The sequence below is a fragment of the Pteropus medius genome, unplaced genomic scaffold (assembly GCF_902729225.1).
Source record: "Pteropus medius unplaced genomic scaffold, Ma_sr-lr_union100, whole genome shotgun sequence".
Classification (NCBI taxonomy): domain Eukaryota; kingdom Metazoa; phylum Chordata; class Mammalia; order Chiroptera; family Pteropodidae; genus Pteropus; species Pteropus medius.
This window is the reverse complement of record NW_024344374.1, coordinates 4,872,839-4,891,164: the sequence shown is the minus strand read 5'-3', so window position 1 is coordinate 4,891,164 and position 18,326 is coordinate 4,872,839. Positions and strand designations below refer to the sequence as shown.

The 18,326-nt window shown below is 42.9% G+C and overlaps 1 protein-coding gene across 7 annotated transcripts in view; it reads right to left on the bottom strand.

Annotated features, from left to right (window-relative positions):
• The window catches only part of PALM2AKAP2 (PALM2 and AKAP2 fusion), a 301,504-nt gene that overhangs the window by 83,311 nt on the left and 199,867 nt on the right, over positions 1-18,326 (bottom strand). Inside the window, exon 1 of one of the 7 annotated variants that reach the window (XM_039870677.1) lies at positions 16,147-16,316. The exons of 5 other annotated variants lie outside the window; for them this stretch is intronic. The gene's annotated coding sequence lies outside the window, so the exon portion shown is untranslated. Of the gene's footprint in view, positions 1-15,556; positions 15,747-16,146; positions 16,317-18,326 lie in introns of those variants that run through there. One more of the 7 variants, XM_039870678.1, reaches the window with a different exon arrangement.

Below are 18,326 nucleotides of genomic sequence, written 5' to 3'. Positions count from 1 at the left end.
AAGTGAGCAATAACAGAATGGAAGCAAGTAAACCGAATCATGACCTGTCAAAGACATCGAAATAGTCTTCGATGTCTTTGATGGTACTGAGAGGAGGTGGGCTCTCAAGTAAGTAGAAGGCTTTCTTTCCAAAGTCAGAGAACACCTGTATAAATTTGAGAAAATGCAAAGCCATGTTCATATTTCTTTGAAAAAATAAAATAGATCTTTGGGATCTAACTATAATATTCATAAGAATAAAATTTTTAGCCCCTATTGCAAACCAAATAGTTTTACTATTTACTGAGTGCCCATCAGACTTTTTTAAATACTAGGTTACACCACATGAAATTCCCAATAGTTGACCATTTTAATCCACAAAAATGGCAATTTCAGATGCATTCTACCTAATTCAATATCTCTAATTTCTAACTCTAACCTTGCAAGATGGGATTAGTATTTCCACTTACAGATAAAGAAAGAGATGCAAAGAGGAAGAGAAACATGTCCCAATGTTACAAGGGTACCAAGAAGCACCATGTTCTGACCTCAAGCGGAGGGTCAAGAGCCTCTCTCTCAACAGTACAGCCTGGAGTTATCTGAGTTAGTTCTGGCAGCTAAACATGTATTCAGCAGAACACAGAGCTTAAATTATCACATTTAGCCTCTTAAGTTTATTTTAAATTGAAGTATATTTGACATATAACCTTGTATAAATTTAAGGTGTATACAGCGTGTTAATTTGATACTCTTGTATAATGTACTACAATATTAGCACCTCTATCACATTACATAATGATCCTTTTTTAGTGATTAGAATATAGTCTCTTAAGTTTTGAGATATATTTTATACACTAGCCAGCTTATCATGTTGATAAAATTTCTTAATTGCACTAGTCTTAGACTTTTGGTTTCTTAAATGAAAGGATTGGAGTAAAGGTCTGATAAGATCCTTTTTTTTTCATTCTCTCAAATTTGAATAATTACAGCTATAATAAATGAAATTTTTAGATTTTTTTTAAATGATTATTTAAACAAATGATTATTGTTCTTCGGAACCTATCCAACCAATATAGAAAAGTTGATAGTAGAAAGTCTTTCTAAACTTTCCCTTCTCCTCTAACTTTGGTGGTCTCTACCCGTCTGGAACTTTGCCAGATCCAGGTGTGTGACCTTGAGCTATTCACTTAGCTTCCCTGAGACTCAAATTTCTTTGTGTGCAAAATGGGACTGGGTGATATCAGCTCAGCCTCCTCCCTGGGGAAGATGAATGTATTAAATTAAGGTGAAAGTTTCCACAATGGGTTTTGTGCAAGGTTGTTAGTACTGCTTTGCTGGGAGTCATCATCATATGTTTCCCTCTCTGGAATTTGCCATAATACCCATCAAGTGGGGATGCCTGCCAACCCTCTTCCTCCCTGGGGTCTCACCATTAATTAGCAAGCAGCATCCCTTCATGAGTCAGGACAATAAAGGTTGAGCATCCTTGAGCTAATCGAATGACATCAGAAAAGTGGAAATAGCCACCAGATGATGATTCAACCAAAATAAAAATGCTTATAAAACCATCTCTGAATCATGTTCAAATCACTCCTGGTAAATCTGACCAGGCAGAAACTGGTAAGCGTGAGCGACCACTGGGAGTCACTTCATTGCAGCTCTACCTCTGCCACACTTGTCCCCCCACAGACACAGGTTCTATGAGGCAGATGGAATGTTTGGTAGCTGTCTTTTCCTTAGCACTTCGGGTCAACCCATGGTTTTAGAATCAAGTGAATGCATATGGCACCATCAAGAATACGGAAGGGTTTAAATCAACCACATTAATAAGCCGCAAGAATGACATACAGTAGACTTAAAAAAACTAAAAATACACCCGTCTCATGATCAGAAGATATTTCTCTTCTGTTTCTGGGACCAACAAACGTTTGAAGTCAACTAAGAGGCAAACGCAAAAAATAATTAATATATCATTTTCAAAAAAGTTTTTACATGTCAACTCATTTATTCAAAATTAAATTATTGAGAATGGGCCAGTCACTTTGGATGTGTTAGTGCATTTAATCCTTAATAGCAACAGCTAATCATCGATGCTGTTCATCCCATCTTGCAGTGAACAAAACCGAGGCTACGAGAAGTGGAATAACTGGATATCGGGACATTCTGAGTTCCCTACTCTCTCAGGCCCCTTGCTCTACAACCTAGTCCTCTTAGAGACCGTGACTTTTCACCTTGGTGAAACTGTGGATTACTGTATAGCGTTAGAAAATAAAACTTGTTGCAAATGGAGTGAAGTGGACACTGAAAAATGTCAACTTCCTTCCTGTGCTGTGTTCTTGCTTCCATACTAACAGATCCTTCCCTGGTAGACAGCCCTATACTCCGACAGCTAGGGCTAATTATTTCTGGCACCTTGTTTACCCAGAAGTGAGGTAAGTAACCAAGAGAAGAGCTGCTTTTAGGAAAGTTTCAGTCCTGCTCTCACTGGAGAACACCCCAGACCAAATACTGCAGCCGCTGGCGAGGCGGTTCCTATACCACTTCATTAGTAGTGTGAGCCGCTGCCAAGCCCACCACAATACCTAACTGGAATCATCACCCATGCTTCTTATTTTCATGCAACACAGCTGCCCCCTTAAAGGAGGTAGGAAAGAAGTCTAATCAGGAAAACAGAAAAATAAAAATAACAAAATTAGCCAAATGAGATCTGCTGGAGACTTGGTCCTATGTGACCAATCCATCATGCAAGTTTATTTGAGGAAAATATACAGCCCCAAAGGATTATACATTCCATGAAATTCTATCTGCCTCAAGTTCTACCAAATACTCAAAATTATGGTCTTACAAAAAAAAAAGTTTGGAACAGAAACAAATACTAAATGCTAAACCCAATCTGGGAAATTCTCACTTGCTAAATCCTCTCTTGCTAAATGCCACAGGAGTATTCCAGCCACTACTGCCTTATCATTCTCAATGGATTTTGGGAAAAAGAAAAGTATCAAAATTTAAACAGAGAAAATAAATCGCCATGTTTTGTTTTCACTTTTAACAACAAACATAAAAATAAATTTAAAGGCAGCACAACAGACCTTTCTGTAGCCCAGCAGATTGAGCGATTATCAACATAAAAGAAATTCTTGATCAGAAATGCTAACAGAAAGACCACAAGAGAATAACAAGGAAGGTGTAAAAAGACCCTCCGGGAGTCCAAGAAGCCTAGGCACCTTGAGTTAATCTAAGCAAAACTCGAAGTTAGCAAATTAAAGTGCAAACCATTCAGCTTGAACCAGAAGTCTTCACTAATACTAGTAAACAAAAATACAAAGCAATATGCCAAGGAAAGTTGAGACCTTGATATTTTTTCTCTCTCACAATATTAGCTTACAGCTTAGCAACAGCTAGGGTGGAGGAGGAAATGCCTCTGTTCACGCCCACTGCCCCCCCTCAAACGCCTGTTTTTTAGAGGACTGTGTACAACGCATTAAAACCAGAACGAAACAAAAAAAAAACTATTGTTAGGGCGAAGGAGACTCAGATGTTTTTTCTCCCGGCTCAGAATGGATTCAAATGCCTTGAAGTCAATGAACTCCTGGGTAGGAAATACCAGGCAGACAAACAGGAACAGAATAAGTAATGCACCAGCCAGATGATGTCTTAGACCTACATTCTAGAATGCTTTTTAGGGCACCCTTTAACAGAAAATTATTTCATTCAGCAACAACAATTTAATTTTACTTTATTTTTAACTTTTAAGAGTTTAATTATCACTAGAAAAACAAGAGTATTTTAATACTTGAAATTAAAATAATCTAAACATAAAATTCTTAATTGAGAGAACGGCCATGACAATACCACTGTCCACAGGGGCAGTGTCATCGGGCTCACTGTTACAAAGAGATTGGAACCTGGCATCTTACTCTCTCTAATTTGCCCAGAGTTAGAAAAAACTGACTCCTTCATCAGTTAGAAGGTTATCTACTAACGGTCATTCTCCTTCCTCATCCTGTATCTTCCCAGTGATAAGAAAGCCAGGCCACATTTACTTTGTTATCATCTGATAAAAAAACAAGGAAGCTCTTTCTCTACTTGATAATATGAGAGTCTCCAAAATCAGTTACTGCGCTTGCTTAAAACAGCTATCATCTTAAAGGGAGGTGAAATAGGAAACGAAGGATAGGAAGCAGATCCAATTGTGACAAATATAGACACTAATGTCTATATTTGTGTCTATAAGTGCTTCCAATTGTGACAAATATAGACACTAATGTTTATGGTCATGTTAAGGGAACGATATGTTAAAAATAGTCAAAATGCCTGACTTTTAGTGGGTAATATACAGCTTCCTCTGTATTTTAGTATTGAATGCTAACCATGTGCCAGGATCTCTGTTAAGCTACCTACATTTTCTCATTCAATCCTCACATCAACTCTCTGAGGAAAGTACTATTATTCCCATTTTACAGATGAGGAAACTGAAGCTTACAAAGGTTTAATAATTCATCCAAGGTGGCATGGATAGCAAATGACAAAACCAGGATTTGAACTAGGGCTCCCTGTGTAGGGCCCAGATATCTGACACTCTGAATGCCAGAAGACAAGTCTAGGCATCCATCATTTCCCTCATCATGGAACCACTGTGGTAAAAAATAAGGGGGCTGTGGGAGGAGTTTCCAACTTGGAAATGTGACAAGCCAGAGTTAATTTGCAAAGGAAACAATACTGAGAGATGTGATAGCGTGGGATTCCTTTGATGACAAAGCTGTGGTATTTAGGAGCTGCTCTCATCCCAGGGCCAGAGAGCTGTCTAGTAGAAAGTATCAGCCCTTGGCCTTCTATGAGGGCTGCGAGACCCCCCAGGCTCCTCCCACTGAGCAGTCTTTACGGGAATGTTCAGCTAGGACCCTCGAACACCCTCTGAGCTAACTCACAATTGGATATTTAGGGCCCAGAAGGTTCAAGACCTAGGCTGGGCTCAGGGTTCAGATAAGAGTTGGCACGTCCCCAAGGAAAGATGAACATATCCACAGCTGGAGGATTCAAGTCTGCTTTCCCCCTTTGACTGTAAAAAAAATAGTTTTCATGAACTTTTTTTAATCTTTTTTTTTTAATTTCTGTCATTTGGATATTATCTTTTTATTATTTCTAATTAAAGTCAAAGTTTTTACAAAGGAAATAAAATAAGCTTTCTGTATTGATGACTAATGCCTTTTTACTCTGATACAATATACATAACATTTACCATGTTAACCATTTTGAAGTGTCCCGTTCAGTGGCGTTATGAACATTCACATCGTGGTGCTACCATCACCACCATCCATCCACAAACTCTTTTCATTTAGCAAAACTGAAACCCTGTTCCCACTGAACACCAACTCCCACCTCCCTCTCCCCCCAGCCCCTGGCAACCACCATTCCACGCCATGAACATTTTTGAGATCTTAGTAAATGTCTTCTTTTACTTTCTCTCCCCTCCTTCCTCCTTAGGCAGCCAGCCAGGCTTTCAATTTAAATGCTTGCTTGGGATCTGGTGTCAAGGAGTAGAGGTTCTTCCTGGCTTTTGTAAAATTCTAAGCCAGGGACAAGATTACGCAAGGTATTTTTAGAAAGGGTCTTTTCTCCCTCCACTCCGGGGGGTGTTTTGCTCTGTTCCCTGGAAGCTTCTAGGGTAACTGGCAAGACTTCAGAGGAGAGACTCCAGGCTCCAGGTTCCCAGAATTCTGTGCTCCATCTCATGCCTGCTCAGACTAGCAGAAAGCCTCAACGTTGACCATGTAGACAGGAACAGTCATAAGCAGTACAGACATGTGACTGGAAATCACAGCTTAAATCAGCATAGACAGGTGTCTGGAAGGCCCCCTTCCCACAACCCAGCACCTTCTCCAACGTTAGACCCTGGATACAATGACAAGGTGGGTGTGTTCCAAAAATAATCAAGGTTGAATTTTCCATTAGCTGAAAAGGTTGAAGACTTGGAGACAAAATTAAGTTAATTTAAATGCTATATTTTTGCAAGCCTTCGTTTATATGCTAAGATTCATACCCTCAACCATAGTAAAAGATGGCAAGCGTAGTTTGTATTAAGCTAGTTTATATCAAGTGTAGGTGATTAAGAGATTATCTATAAAAGCCAGACTACAGGAATTCAAATTCCGGCTTTGACACTTGCTATGTGCCCTTATCCATAACCCCTGTGCCTCAGTTTCTTCAGCTTAAACAAAAATATTAGAATAATGGTATCTTCCCCCACAGGATATTATGAGGGTCAAAGATGACAATACATATAAGGCACTTGATGAAATAGGACATGACTTTTAATAAATATTTGTTATCAACAAACAGCTGAAATCCACTTTAATCTCAGAGTATCTGCTCTATGAAAGATTGAACTCTGTGAAGAAATGTAAAAATCTAAACTTTTTCAAAGTTACACTATTCTGAAAAAAGCCTGATCACAATTTGTGGATGAACATGGGCACGTGTTAAAGGTTCAAGGTTTTATTCAATTGTATGCATAGTATATTACATCTTCCTCTATTCATACAAACTGTCCTTGGCTTGGATCCATTCTTCATAAACCCCCAGTAATTGTTACTTTTTTATTTGTCCAAGTATTTGCAGCAGTCAATTGTGTGACGATTCTTGCTAGCATTTTCCAGGCCAATTTTGAAAGGTATAATATGTGGAAAAGAAAGGTTGGTGGATTTTGCAAGACATGACATACATTATCAAGCCCGAAAGGCCCCTTGAGGAATTCATGAGACAGGAGAATACACTTACGGGGGTGTGGGTTGGAGAGAGGATTGGTGCCTTGGGGGAGATAGGGGTCTCAAAGGAAGAAGACACACAAGCAGAGATTGCCTTTAAAATCAAGGGGCTAATCACCCAGAGGAGGGATGTTCAGTTTAAAACAAGTAGCTTAAGTATATCAAAGTCAAAACTCCTGGTCCAGTTTCCTCTCTCTCCTCAAAAGAGCAAACAGAGGCTTAGCCAACACAGAAACAAGAAAGGAAAAATATATGTGATATGGGCCCGGCCTTGACCAATTCATCTCACCTCTCCCAGCTGCAGTGTCTTCATCTTTAAAATGGGATTAAAACAATCCAAGCACCACACAGGGTTGTTGTGAGTCTAATACGTACCCGGACTAAAAGATGCACTTAATCATTAATTACAATAATAAAGTCTAGATGCCAAGTCTCAGACAGCCCAGGTCAGTTTTCTTCCTTTTGTTTTCACACCTTCAAGACTTATATTAAAGACAAAATTGTTTCTGATACTGATTTCCAAATTATTTTCTCAAAACAGTACTAGGAATCAATGACCAGATGTCAAATCTCCCCTTTTTGTGACATAACTGATAACTCCTCTCATGTTCTCTGGCTCCAACTAGTCCCTGCAACTCCCCCATGTCCTCATTTAAAGCCCTCTAGAGCAGATCAGCTTGTCTGCTGGAAAAACACAGGCTTCCCAGACCTGGGAAGATACATTCCCCTCTGGCCCGAAGCCCAGCACTCTGGCTTCCTCTGCCCCGGCCTCTAAGTCCAAATGCTGGGGTTGGATGCTCCGCACAGCCCGCCAGTCACTCCCCAGGCCTCCTTCCACCTCTACGGCCCCACCTTTCCTTTGCAAGGGATGACGAAAGTTACGAAAAGACAGTACCTGGAAGTTGCAAAGTGGTTTTCCCTCTCTTGGAATGGCTTGCTGTAAATCTGGTTTGGCTCCAAAACTTGTCTAGAACAGTCTACTTCACAGACAATGTTCATTAAAAAAGGAGTGAGAAATAACTGTTGTAACATCAATAATGGAAGAAAGCTGGGGAAAAAATAGCATTGAAAAAAACCTCTTGTTTTAAAATTCTGGAGCTCAAAAAAAGCAAGTTTATTAATAGGAGTAAAACAAGAATGGAGGTAGAGATGTGTGTAGCCATTCTGAAGGAGACTCTCATAACTGAAGATGAAGGACAGGGGGCTTTTAATTGGCTATACTTTCATTTCAAAACTTTCCCCCTCTGAATTTATATTGGGCGTGCTGGTTTCACTTCCCAGTCATAATTCAGGTTGATTTTCAGCTCGTAAAAGGAAGACAGAGAGAAAAGGAGAGAGGGAGGCAGACGAGATGGAAAAAATATGGTCCCAGAAGTTTTGGGCCAGAATCTAAAGAGGAGAAGGAGGGGAAGATAACCGCTGACCTGTGGAAGTGCCTGCAGCCTGGTGGAATTAAAGGAGCCGAGTGAGAAAAGCGGGAAATACATAGATGGGCAGGAATGAGGCTTTGCCTGTCTTTCTCAGTCTTTCATTTATTCTCTTTTCTTCCCCAGCCTCCAGGTGGCACAGCTGACCCAACGCAGCATGCTCTGGAACTGAAAGATAGAGAGCAGAGGCCTGGGCAAGTTTGGGGAGTAAAACACAGAAACGAAAAGCATTGTTGCCAGGCAGGACTGGGGAAAGTCACCTCTTCGCAGCCCCCCAGCGGCTCTCAGTACATGCTCAGGAGCATTTCACTGCTTCTTGGATAGGATAGCCAGACACTCTCCACACTCTAACAGAATCATTCATGCTGCAATTTAAGCTCTTGTTCCCTTTCCCAGTCCCACTGGAATTTGTACCATCTCATGTAAGATATGCTTGCTACAGATCTGCAGATATCCAGAGCTACAGAGACATGTTTACGGCACATGACTTCATGGACAACTAGACCGCAGCTTCTCAACTATGGACGTAATGGGCAGGATAATTCTTTGCTGCAAGGGGCCGTCCTGTGCACCGTGGAATGTTTAGCTGCATCCCACTAGATTCTAGCAGCACCCTTCCCTGCTCCCAGACAGACCAATCTCTAAGGTCAAATTTGTGGATGGGCTAGTTTTCATTGTGGAGATGAGCTTCTCAAACTAGATTTAGTTAAAATGCAGATTTTGATTCAGCAGGTCTGAGATGGGGCTCAGGACTTTCTAGTTTCAACAAGCTCTTGGAGTGATGTCAATGCTGCAGGTCTTCAGACTACACTTTGAGCAGCGAGGTCCCAAAGCACTGGTTTAATAAGAGGAGGGAGCTGGGTAGAAACGCTGGCTTGATGTTGTATAGCTGTGGGACCTTTGGCTGGTTATGTAACTTCTAAGGGCCTCAGTGTCTTCATTTGAAAAATGGTGGTGATTATAAGGATTAAGGAAAATAGTAGAGAAAAGCAACCAGTCTGGCATCTGGCATTCAAAAAATGTTAATTCCCTCTTACCTCCTCCCAGCACCAATCCAGGAAACCTCAAGATCAAGGCATCCCTGGGCATTACAGAGAATTCCCTAGAAGAGAAAACTCCATTCCACACTGAACAGTGGTTGGAAAGGGAGGGACTTCTGCCCCTTCCGCTCCTCTATCTTATAGCTTCTCCGAGGCATAACATGTCATGCCTCGGAGACTGAATTGTTTTCATAAGGAAGCATATGATGAAAAGAATATTTTAAAACAATGTACACATTGTGATTCATGTAAAAGCCATGCCTCCCACTCTCGAGGCCTGTCTTTGTGCTGTATTTAACACCAAATTGAACCTTTCTCTAAAGGACAAATGATCCCAAACCGAAATAATCACAAGCACTTTGGATATGATCTAAGTTTCCAATACAGTTTGCTCATTTTCCTCCCCAAATGAATGTATTCTGCTCATCTAGAATTATGTCGGAAGAGTATTCTCGCTATCCTTTACAACGATAAAATGTTCTAATGAAAAATAAGAATTTGCCAGGCTAAATATACCCTTGGACTCGCACAGCCCATGGCACATGGACCTTGATTTTCATTCACAGACAGAAAAAATTTTTGAATTCAGGGTTGTGAAATATGTGAATTTTCTAGAAAATTCAGATTTATTCCTTTGGGAAAAATCACTCACACAACTTCCCACATAAAAAGGGCCAAACAATGGTGTCTTTCTCTGTTGACAGGCTGTATCATAAAACTTACGCAAGGCATCGCTACAAAGTAACTTTCTTCATTATTCCACTGTGGGAATGACATCATGATAATGTAAGCCAGTGCAGTCAGGGAGAGGGGCTGAAAGCAGTCAGTTAACTGCCTACGGAAAAGTGAAATTTGGCCTTCCTCACACCTTCCCTATAAAAACCCAGGTACAGGGCTCAGGCGGGCCCTGGCAGAGCTCTGCATTAAAGGCTTAAGTCAGGCTGAGGAGGAGGAAAGGTAAGTAGATGTCATCCCCCTCCACGGCCCAGGTTTGGGGCTTTCCCCAGTCTGCAGGGCCTGTCTCTGCTATAGGAAGCTTAGGTCAGTCCTAGCCCACAGATTCACCGCCAACGCCCCGGAAAGAGTCATGGGCTGTGGATAGGATGGCTACCTGAGGAACGCAACCCCCGCCACCTCTTCACAGAACTTGGTGACATGTGGGTGGCAGTTCCATGCATAGACACTTCCCTTCTAACCAACAAAAGACTAAAAACCTGGAAATTGTCCTCTAAACTTTACCAGCCAAGGGCACTCTAAGCACTGTATAGAAAATTCCAGTCCGGCCCCCTCTGACAACCCAGGAAAAACTGCTCTAGCATTATATTATCCTTACTCTGCATAGCAATAATCCTTCTCAAGGCCCCCTCACTAAAGCATGTTCAAAGCAGTAAAATACATCTTTACATAATTCAAAGAGAGGTTAATATTTCTGGACTGGCATTTATCTATCTTTATACATTGACTCTATTTCTTACCAATCCTATATAGCAGATAAGGTGCTCCATGGGGCAGAAAGCTCAAGCAGATCTCTGTAGACCTGCTGACATAGCCCCAGAATAGCCACTGTCACCTGGTATTTGACACCACGAGGAAAACCAGTTTTAAAAGTTGTATCCCGGCTCTTCCCAGATGAGTGATCCTGACAGTCTGTGCCGGGATCCAGGAATCCCTACGTGGACACTGGGGTGATGAGACCACATGACCATAAGTGCTGCCCAAGTGAACAGGCAGATTCCTAGGAAATTGAGTCTTCACGCAGTGTTGAGGTCCTTAAACGGAGTATGGGCACTGGAGAGTCACTTGACCTGGGGTGGACAGGCCCCGCTCCACAGACATTTTGAGGGTGAACTTCCCTCTAGCAGACAGTGACTAAAAAGAAAACTTTACAGGGGCCTCACAAACTGGGTTTACGCGGTACAAAGTTCCGCTTTTTAAATCATGTTGCTTGTGAATCCCCAGCTGCTTTTTCTAAACGACTCACTTCCTTAAATGCACAAGCTCATCCTAATCTGGAACCCTGGTTCTGGCTGCCACCACAAATTTGTTGGAAAGGTTTGGACCAAGAATGGAAGATACATTTTATGTGTTTGATTTGTAGCACTTAAGAACTTACTCAAAATAACATTTCTGGTGTGTCCACCTCACAATGATGTTACATAATAATACATCCAACCAGCCAAGTCTACTGCAAATCTGTGAAAATTTCAGTGGTAAGGCAAAAAGGACTGGATTCACTAGGTTTCTCAGGCTCTTCTGAAGACCTTGTTTATTTCGACTCTCATTGCAAATATTTATTTAATCCACTTTCCTGTCTTGGGGACAGAGTAAACTCAATAGAGCTGGCAAAGCATCTTGCAGGAGTTCCAGAAGGAGACTCCCACTGACACCCATCACATGCAGGTCACTGACTGAGCTTAATTCCCAGGATTAAGGTCCTGAAAATTTGAGTCTTCAAAGTATTATGAGGGAGCGAATAAGGAAAACTGAAAGAAGCCTCAATACAACAGTGTCAGTGATTCGGGGGTAAAGGGAGGAAAAGAATGTTGACCAGATTCCCCCAAGTCAAAAGGAGGCCGCTGGAGGGTGAGAAGGTAAAGGTTAGTCTTGGAGAATAACCATTCTCAAAGCTTCTTGATCAAATCAGTGTGAAGGATAATCAATTGATCTGCTACACAATTACTGGAATTTTTAAGATTAACTTTAAAGACTGTTTACTTATGGTATCCCCATTTGTAAAGATGAAGAAACTAAGATTCATTCTGTTCATGTGACATGCTCCAGCTCTTACAGAGAACTTGGCCAAGGCACTAAAATGTTTTGGCCCTGCCATGGTCTGAACACCTAACTGGGGCATCATAGCAACTGAATAATTGGCTCTACTCATCCCATCTGCTCCAACCAAGCATCTGCTCACACCTAAGAAAAAAAGGGCTCAAAGGACAATGACAAATTCCCCACTAAGTTCCTCTTCCCTGGCATTCACATTGCTCTCAATTGAGACAAGAATCTTACAAGACTTAAAAGACAAAACCAAACAAAAAATCCCAACCCTTCATGCCCACTTGAGCAAAGTTCCATCCCAACCCCACCCCACCTGGATAAGGAAACCAGAAGCATTCTTCTTCCAAAGAGCACCTTCTCCAGCTGCATGGCCCATTCGGTCACTCTGAGACCCCCTCCCACAAAGATAAAAACAAATGCTAGTTACAAGTCCCTTAATCCTGCTCAAATGTACCCCTCCAAAGCCTTACAGCACTGGCAGTCTCAGATTTCAGAGGAGAGAACTAAAGAGAAAAGAAGTCTATGGGGCCCGAAGATGCCTCAATCTCTTTTCCCATGCTGGCTGTCCTTTCCTGTACCTTCTCAGTCTCAGGATTCACTTCAACAGCAAAAAAGAACCCCTTGCTGAAAGCACATCCCGTTTTATTGCACGAAGAAGGGCAAATATTAATTCATTCATTTTTCTGAGAGTAGGGCAAAGAACAGAAGTTACGTTTGTATGAGGATGTTAGTTTTCACAAAAGGCAGCCTCCAGAGTCCGTCCTGGACTGGGTTCCACAATCACACTTCCCCATGCCTATAAATCATAATTCCTATCTATGCTAACGTCGCACTGAGACTACAATCCTGAACTGTCCGTGGGAGCACAACAGTATATTCGCCAGAAGAAATGGAGGCAAGATATTCATTCATTACATTTTAGAAACACTGTCATCAATAACAGTTGAAACAAATTTTTAAGACTTAGGTTTAAACTTCAGGTACTATATAACTTAGAGCACTCCATTTCGTAAGTATTCTAATTAATCTAATACTATTTAAACTTCCTCTTTGAGTAAAATAGTGGATTTTTCCTGTGGGAATAGAGACGATTTCAACTTTGCGATAAAAATACAGTCCTAAAAATGTGTTTGAAGGGCAAATATCCACAACTTAAACAGTAGTCATATATATATTCTTAGAAGGGGATTATCTAGCAAATATATATATACGTATATGTCTCATCATGGTTTATGGTGGCACTGCCTCTCTCAGGCCCAAGTCACTCAAAGTGCTACTGGGGAAGGCTGGTGATAGTGCCGGACCCTGAATCTTAAGTTTTTTTTGTTGTTTTTTTGTTTGTTTGTTTGTTTGTTTGTTTAGCTTCACAGGAAATTTGCCTCTGGGTATCAAGTTTACTAACACTAAAATTGTTAACTCTGATAAGCATAATAATTACTTCAAATTTCCAATAGCTGGAACAGGTTCCCTTGTGCCAACAATAATCTAAGTAAAGGATAACTCCTGTGTTTCTGAAGATCAAAGAACAGCCATTGCAGAGGCGAATTCAAGAAAGATCATATACCATGCTGAGAAATGTATAAAATGAAAGAAGGGAACGAAACATCATCCTCTTGGTTTTCAGAAGTAAATTTCAACATGTGCCTGTTTCAATTATTAAAATTCCTCAATACACACTCCATCCAAATTCAATTTCATCTCTATTTGAAACATTTCTTATTACTTTATTAAGTAGACTTATAATGACACCATGAGAAATCTGAGACATGAATGCTTTAAGAGTCCAATAAATCTAAAAGATGGTATCTAGACGATAATTATAATAATTAACTAGAAAGTCCAGAATGTTAGCATTTTTTAAAGTGACATTTAATATGTTCTATACTAAAATATTGAAAGTTTGGGAATTTTTTTTAAAAAGTGGATATTTCCCCCTTACTTGATAACAAAATAAGACAACCTGCTTCAATTTATACCCTGAGGTACTGAGACTACTGAGTGAGAATGAGCAACTTATGGAAGTGAAATAAATTCTGACAACTACCCCAAACTCTGCACACAGGAAGCTGTGCCAACTGTCATGCCAGAGCTATGAGATAATGGGTATTTCAAAATGTCCCGTCCTAAAGCCCAGCCATCCTCTCATGATAGCGCCTCGGCATTCCAGAAAGAAACTGAAATGAACTCCGCTGCCAGAGAAACAGCTCAACACTTAACTGCAGTTTGTTGGGAGACCTACATAGCATTACTTTCATTTTTCCTGGCTCATGACTAATTTTATTGGTGCAGCCCAAAATAACTGCAGGGCCTGTAAGACCCACCATGTGTCCACCTGAAGGAGAAAATGCCCTTTAAGCAAAGAGTCTGTGTCAGAACTGAGGAGGAGAGAGCCGGCAGAGGACAGACAGCTGTTTAGAAGGTGCTTTGGGGCAAGTTTTAATATTTAAAAGGCTTTATGCTTAAAGAAACAGAGTAAACTCCTTACTAAAGATACACTTCGCTTCTAGACTTGTTACTCCGAAATGCTGTTGATCAATAAATTTGGGGAGACTACCCTGCTGGGAGAAGAAGAATGTTTAATTAAATTGGGAATATTTCCAGAGAAAAGTGTGATGCTTAAGTGAACTCTCTTTAATTAGAACAAAGACAAGGAAACAGAGCCCCTGGGATTACAATGGTGAGGGGTGGGTTCGCTCTTATTCAGCCTCCGGGCACCTGGGAACTGTGATAAGATGGAAGGGTGCTTCCTGAGAACTTGTTCAAAGACTCAAAGATTACCATATTTGTAGAGATATGCATGGTGCGGGGGGTAGTCTCTTTTCAAAGGCGAATATATTTAGGAGGGGGGCGGGGAAAGTTTGCCCAAATTAATGGCGTTGCACTTAAAACTGCTACAGGGAATGGTACAGATTTATCAAAATTTGACCACACTGTCTATCAGCCAAACCACTACTAACCCCAGGCGGGAATCTGGCTCTATCCGGTCTGGAGAGAGAATCCACCGCCTCTCTAAACGAGTCACCTTCCTCCGAGATGTCCCCCCATTTTTTTTTTTGCAGAACGATGAGGGACCCCCAGGGCTGGCGAGCGTCTCTCATCCGAGCAGGAGAGCTCAGGAACCTGGCTTCGGGTCCCGCTCCCGCGGGCCCGCTCACCGCCTCGCCCCGCTCAGCGCGCATCCCGCCGGTTGCCTTCAGTTCTCACCCGGCCACCAGCGCCACCGCTCCCCGGCCCGCGCCACCTCCCTCGGCGAACTCCTGGGCTCCCAGGCCCCCCGCCCTAACGGACTTGGAGTCAGTCCCCTGTCTTCCGCTCCGCTCCTCTACAATTTCTCGGGGCCGCGGTATCTCCTCGCCCCTATCCCTGAGGGCGCGCCTCCTCCACGCGCACGAGGGGCAGTGTATTTGGCTCTCACCACCACGATGCGCCTCTTTGACTCACCAAAGCGTCCCCACAAAAGGCCCAGAGACGGGCACTCCGGCTCTACCTGGGATAAAAACATCGGACTCTAACAGCCAGAATCCCAGCCGCGAGCCGAACTTCTAGGCTCAGCTCGGACCCGTACCTTTGCTCGCTCCCCGCGCAGAAGGGCTGCTCCCTCTTCCGCATCCCATCCCGAGTTCGTTTCCCGGACCCGAAAAGGCTCCGGCTGGCCGGACTCAGTCTCCCTGCAAAACTCCAGACTTCTGAAAACGCCCCCAGCGCTGCCATCTAAGGAAGCGGGACCCGCGCCTTCCACGCGAGCCAGAACCACCGCGGCTCCAGGGTCTGGGGAGGCGTCTACCGCCCTGTGGTATTCGCTGCTTTTCCTGTACAGCCCGACTGTGTGTATTTATGTACGTGTTGGAGTTGTTCCTATGTTTATTTTTTAAAACATATACAAGTGACTTAGTATTGAATAAAGCAGCCCAAAACCTGGCCCTCCTCCAAACCTAGGAATTGAAAGCCACATGGCACAGCACGGCTCCCCTCCCCGCACACGATCCGCTAGACAAGTACCATAAAAGCCCTTTAAAGTCCGCGGTGCTTCCAAGGACTACCCAGATCACCAACCCCTCCCCAGGCCACCTTATCCCCACGCCCGAAGCTCCAACACCAGGAAGGCGTCCCGGAACGTGGTGTTCCGGCCCACCGCGCATCAGCTTGGACACCCACCTCTGGGCGCTGGATCCCGGGGGGGCGCAGTCCTCCGGCTCCGTTCCAGCGCGGTGCAGCCACTGCCTCCTGCTCCCGGCGTCCGCGAGACGCTGGAGAAAGGAGTCGGCAGCCCCGGGATGGGCCGAGAGCATCTGTGGAGAGCGGCGGCCGCCAGGCGCACTGGAGGGCTGGGAGCGCCGCCCGCAGGCTCTGGGGACCCGCCCCTTCCCCGCCCCCTCCGGGTGCCCGGCGCCCAAGATCGGCCCCTCGGCTTCCCCATCCCCTCCCTATTCACCCACACCTTTTCTCTGCGGTTTTGGCGGAATCTTTGCACAAACCAAGAGACCAAGAAATGAATGAATGTGTAAAACGGAGTGATGGAGGGAAGGAAGAGGGAAGGAGCGGGGCGGGGGGACGAGTAGACAAGTGAAGCAGCTAATTTGCAAACGGGGGAGAGGGCTCTGTCTGGGTAAGTGGACCTGCGTTAGCGCATGGGTGGGCATGTGGTGTGCGTGCGTGTGGACGTGGGTGTTGGTGTACACACAGGTGTATGAGTTTGAGGAAGTGTGTGGGAGCATGGGCGCGCTCACAACGCCGGGCGTTGCTGAGGGGGAGCGAGTCTCTTATCTCTTACCCAGCATCACGACTGTCCCCGAGTAAGTACCACAGCGGGGAGCGGTTGACAAGGATGGGGGTCGCCGTGTGACGTGGCCCAGAGGCTGAGGTGTCGAGAGGGATGCTTCCGTCTCACTGGCTCGCCAGAGCCTTCATTCTGCCCTCCCCTTTGCGGCAGCGGTGGCCTAGTGTCAAAGCGTGAGTGTTAACAAAGCCAGCCGTGGGGAAGGAGGCAGCGGATACACTGCCTGGGGCTCGATTAGGCGGGTGGCCAGCCATCCCTCACTCCCTAGCTGTCTGAAATTTCAGTCTGTAACCCCCTCCCCCACCATGAATATTTAAATAATGTTAATGACTCTTTGGACTGTCTAGAACTCCTGAGAGGACACACACAGACACAACCCACACAGAAAACAGCATTTTAAGAAGCAAGGAGTTACCTTACTCTGCACGTTCTCTGCAGAGGGAAATAAAGTCAGATTTCGTGAATTTAACTTCCCACTAAGGCATGATCAAGGTTTTCGTTTTCCCAGTAATTCTCTCCAGCTTTGCAAGTCAGAGCCCCTGACTCTCTTGTGAGTTTCCATCCTAGGTTGTACTGCTTGCTGGTGAGGGTTCTCACCTGAGCATCAGTTCTGAATGCCAAACACAGCTGTGAAAGACAACTGCCTGGGTCTGGTTCTTTCCTAGTCTACAAAGTTCCTTGATTTCCAATACCCTAAAAGCCTGCCCACCCTAAAGATATATTAAAAATAGCACCCTCCCGTCCCAAGAAAGCCTTCTTTCCTGTCTTGAGCTTTCTTCTTTGACACCTTTTTTCAGGAAGGAGATAAAGTCTACAACAGAGACATCAGCTCTTCTCCTCAGGGTTCCTGAATATCAATAGGCTTCCTTTTCTTTGCATTTAGGAATTGTTTCACCAGCTTTTTTTTTGTAAACTAATCTCTTACATTCTTAAATTTCAATAGAATTTGCTGACTAGTGGCCAGAGATTACATTGATCTGTTTTTTTCAGTCTCGATCAATTCTTTCTTTTCTTTCTCTTTCCTCTCTCCCTTTCTTCCTTCCACTCCTCATGTCACCGACTTAAAGAGTTAAATATTTGGGTGCCCTACATTATGATCTATTTTTTAATGTTTCATTATCATGTGAAAAACTCACATTGAAATCAGCATGTGTGGGTACAGTTATTTATCTATATACACCATAGACTCACCAAGGAAATGGTCTAAAATTGCAGCAGAGGTGAGATTTTATAAACAGTACTATCGCAGATGCATCATCACTCTTTCTCCATATGTTAAAATGTGTAAAGTTTACAAATCAAATTTGCTTAATTGTTAGAAAGAATATAGCAATTCACACTAGGTTTATTCTGAATTACTTCTTTTCATATTAATTTTTGTATTTTAATATGAATTAATATAAATTTTACGTTAATATTAAACATTCTGGTATATCTCATAGAAAATTATTGGGAATATTAATTTAGGAAAAATGCATGTTCAATAAATATTAATTTACAAGAAAATTTCCTTTTCTTCCATTTTATAAGATACTAAAAGAGGCAATGACCATGATTA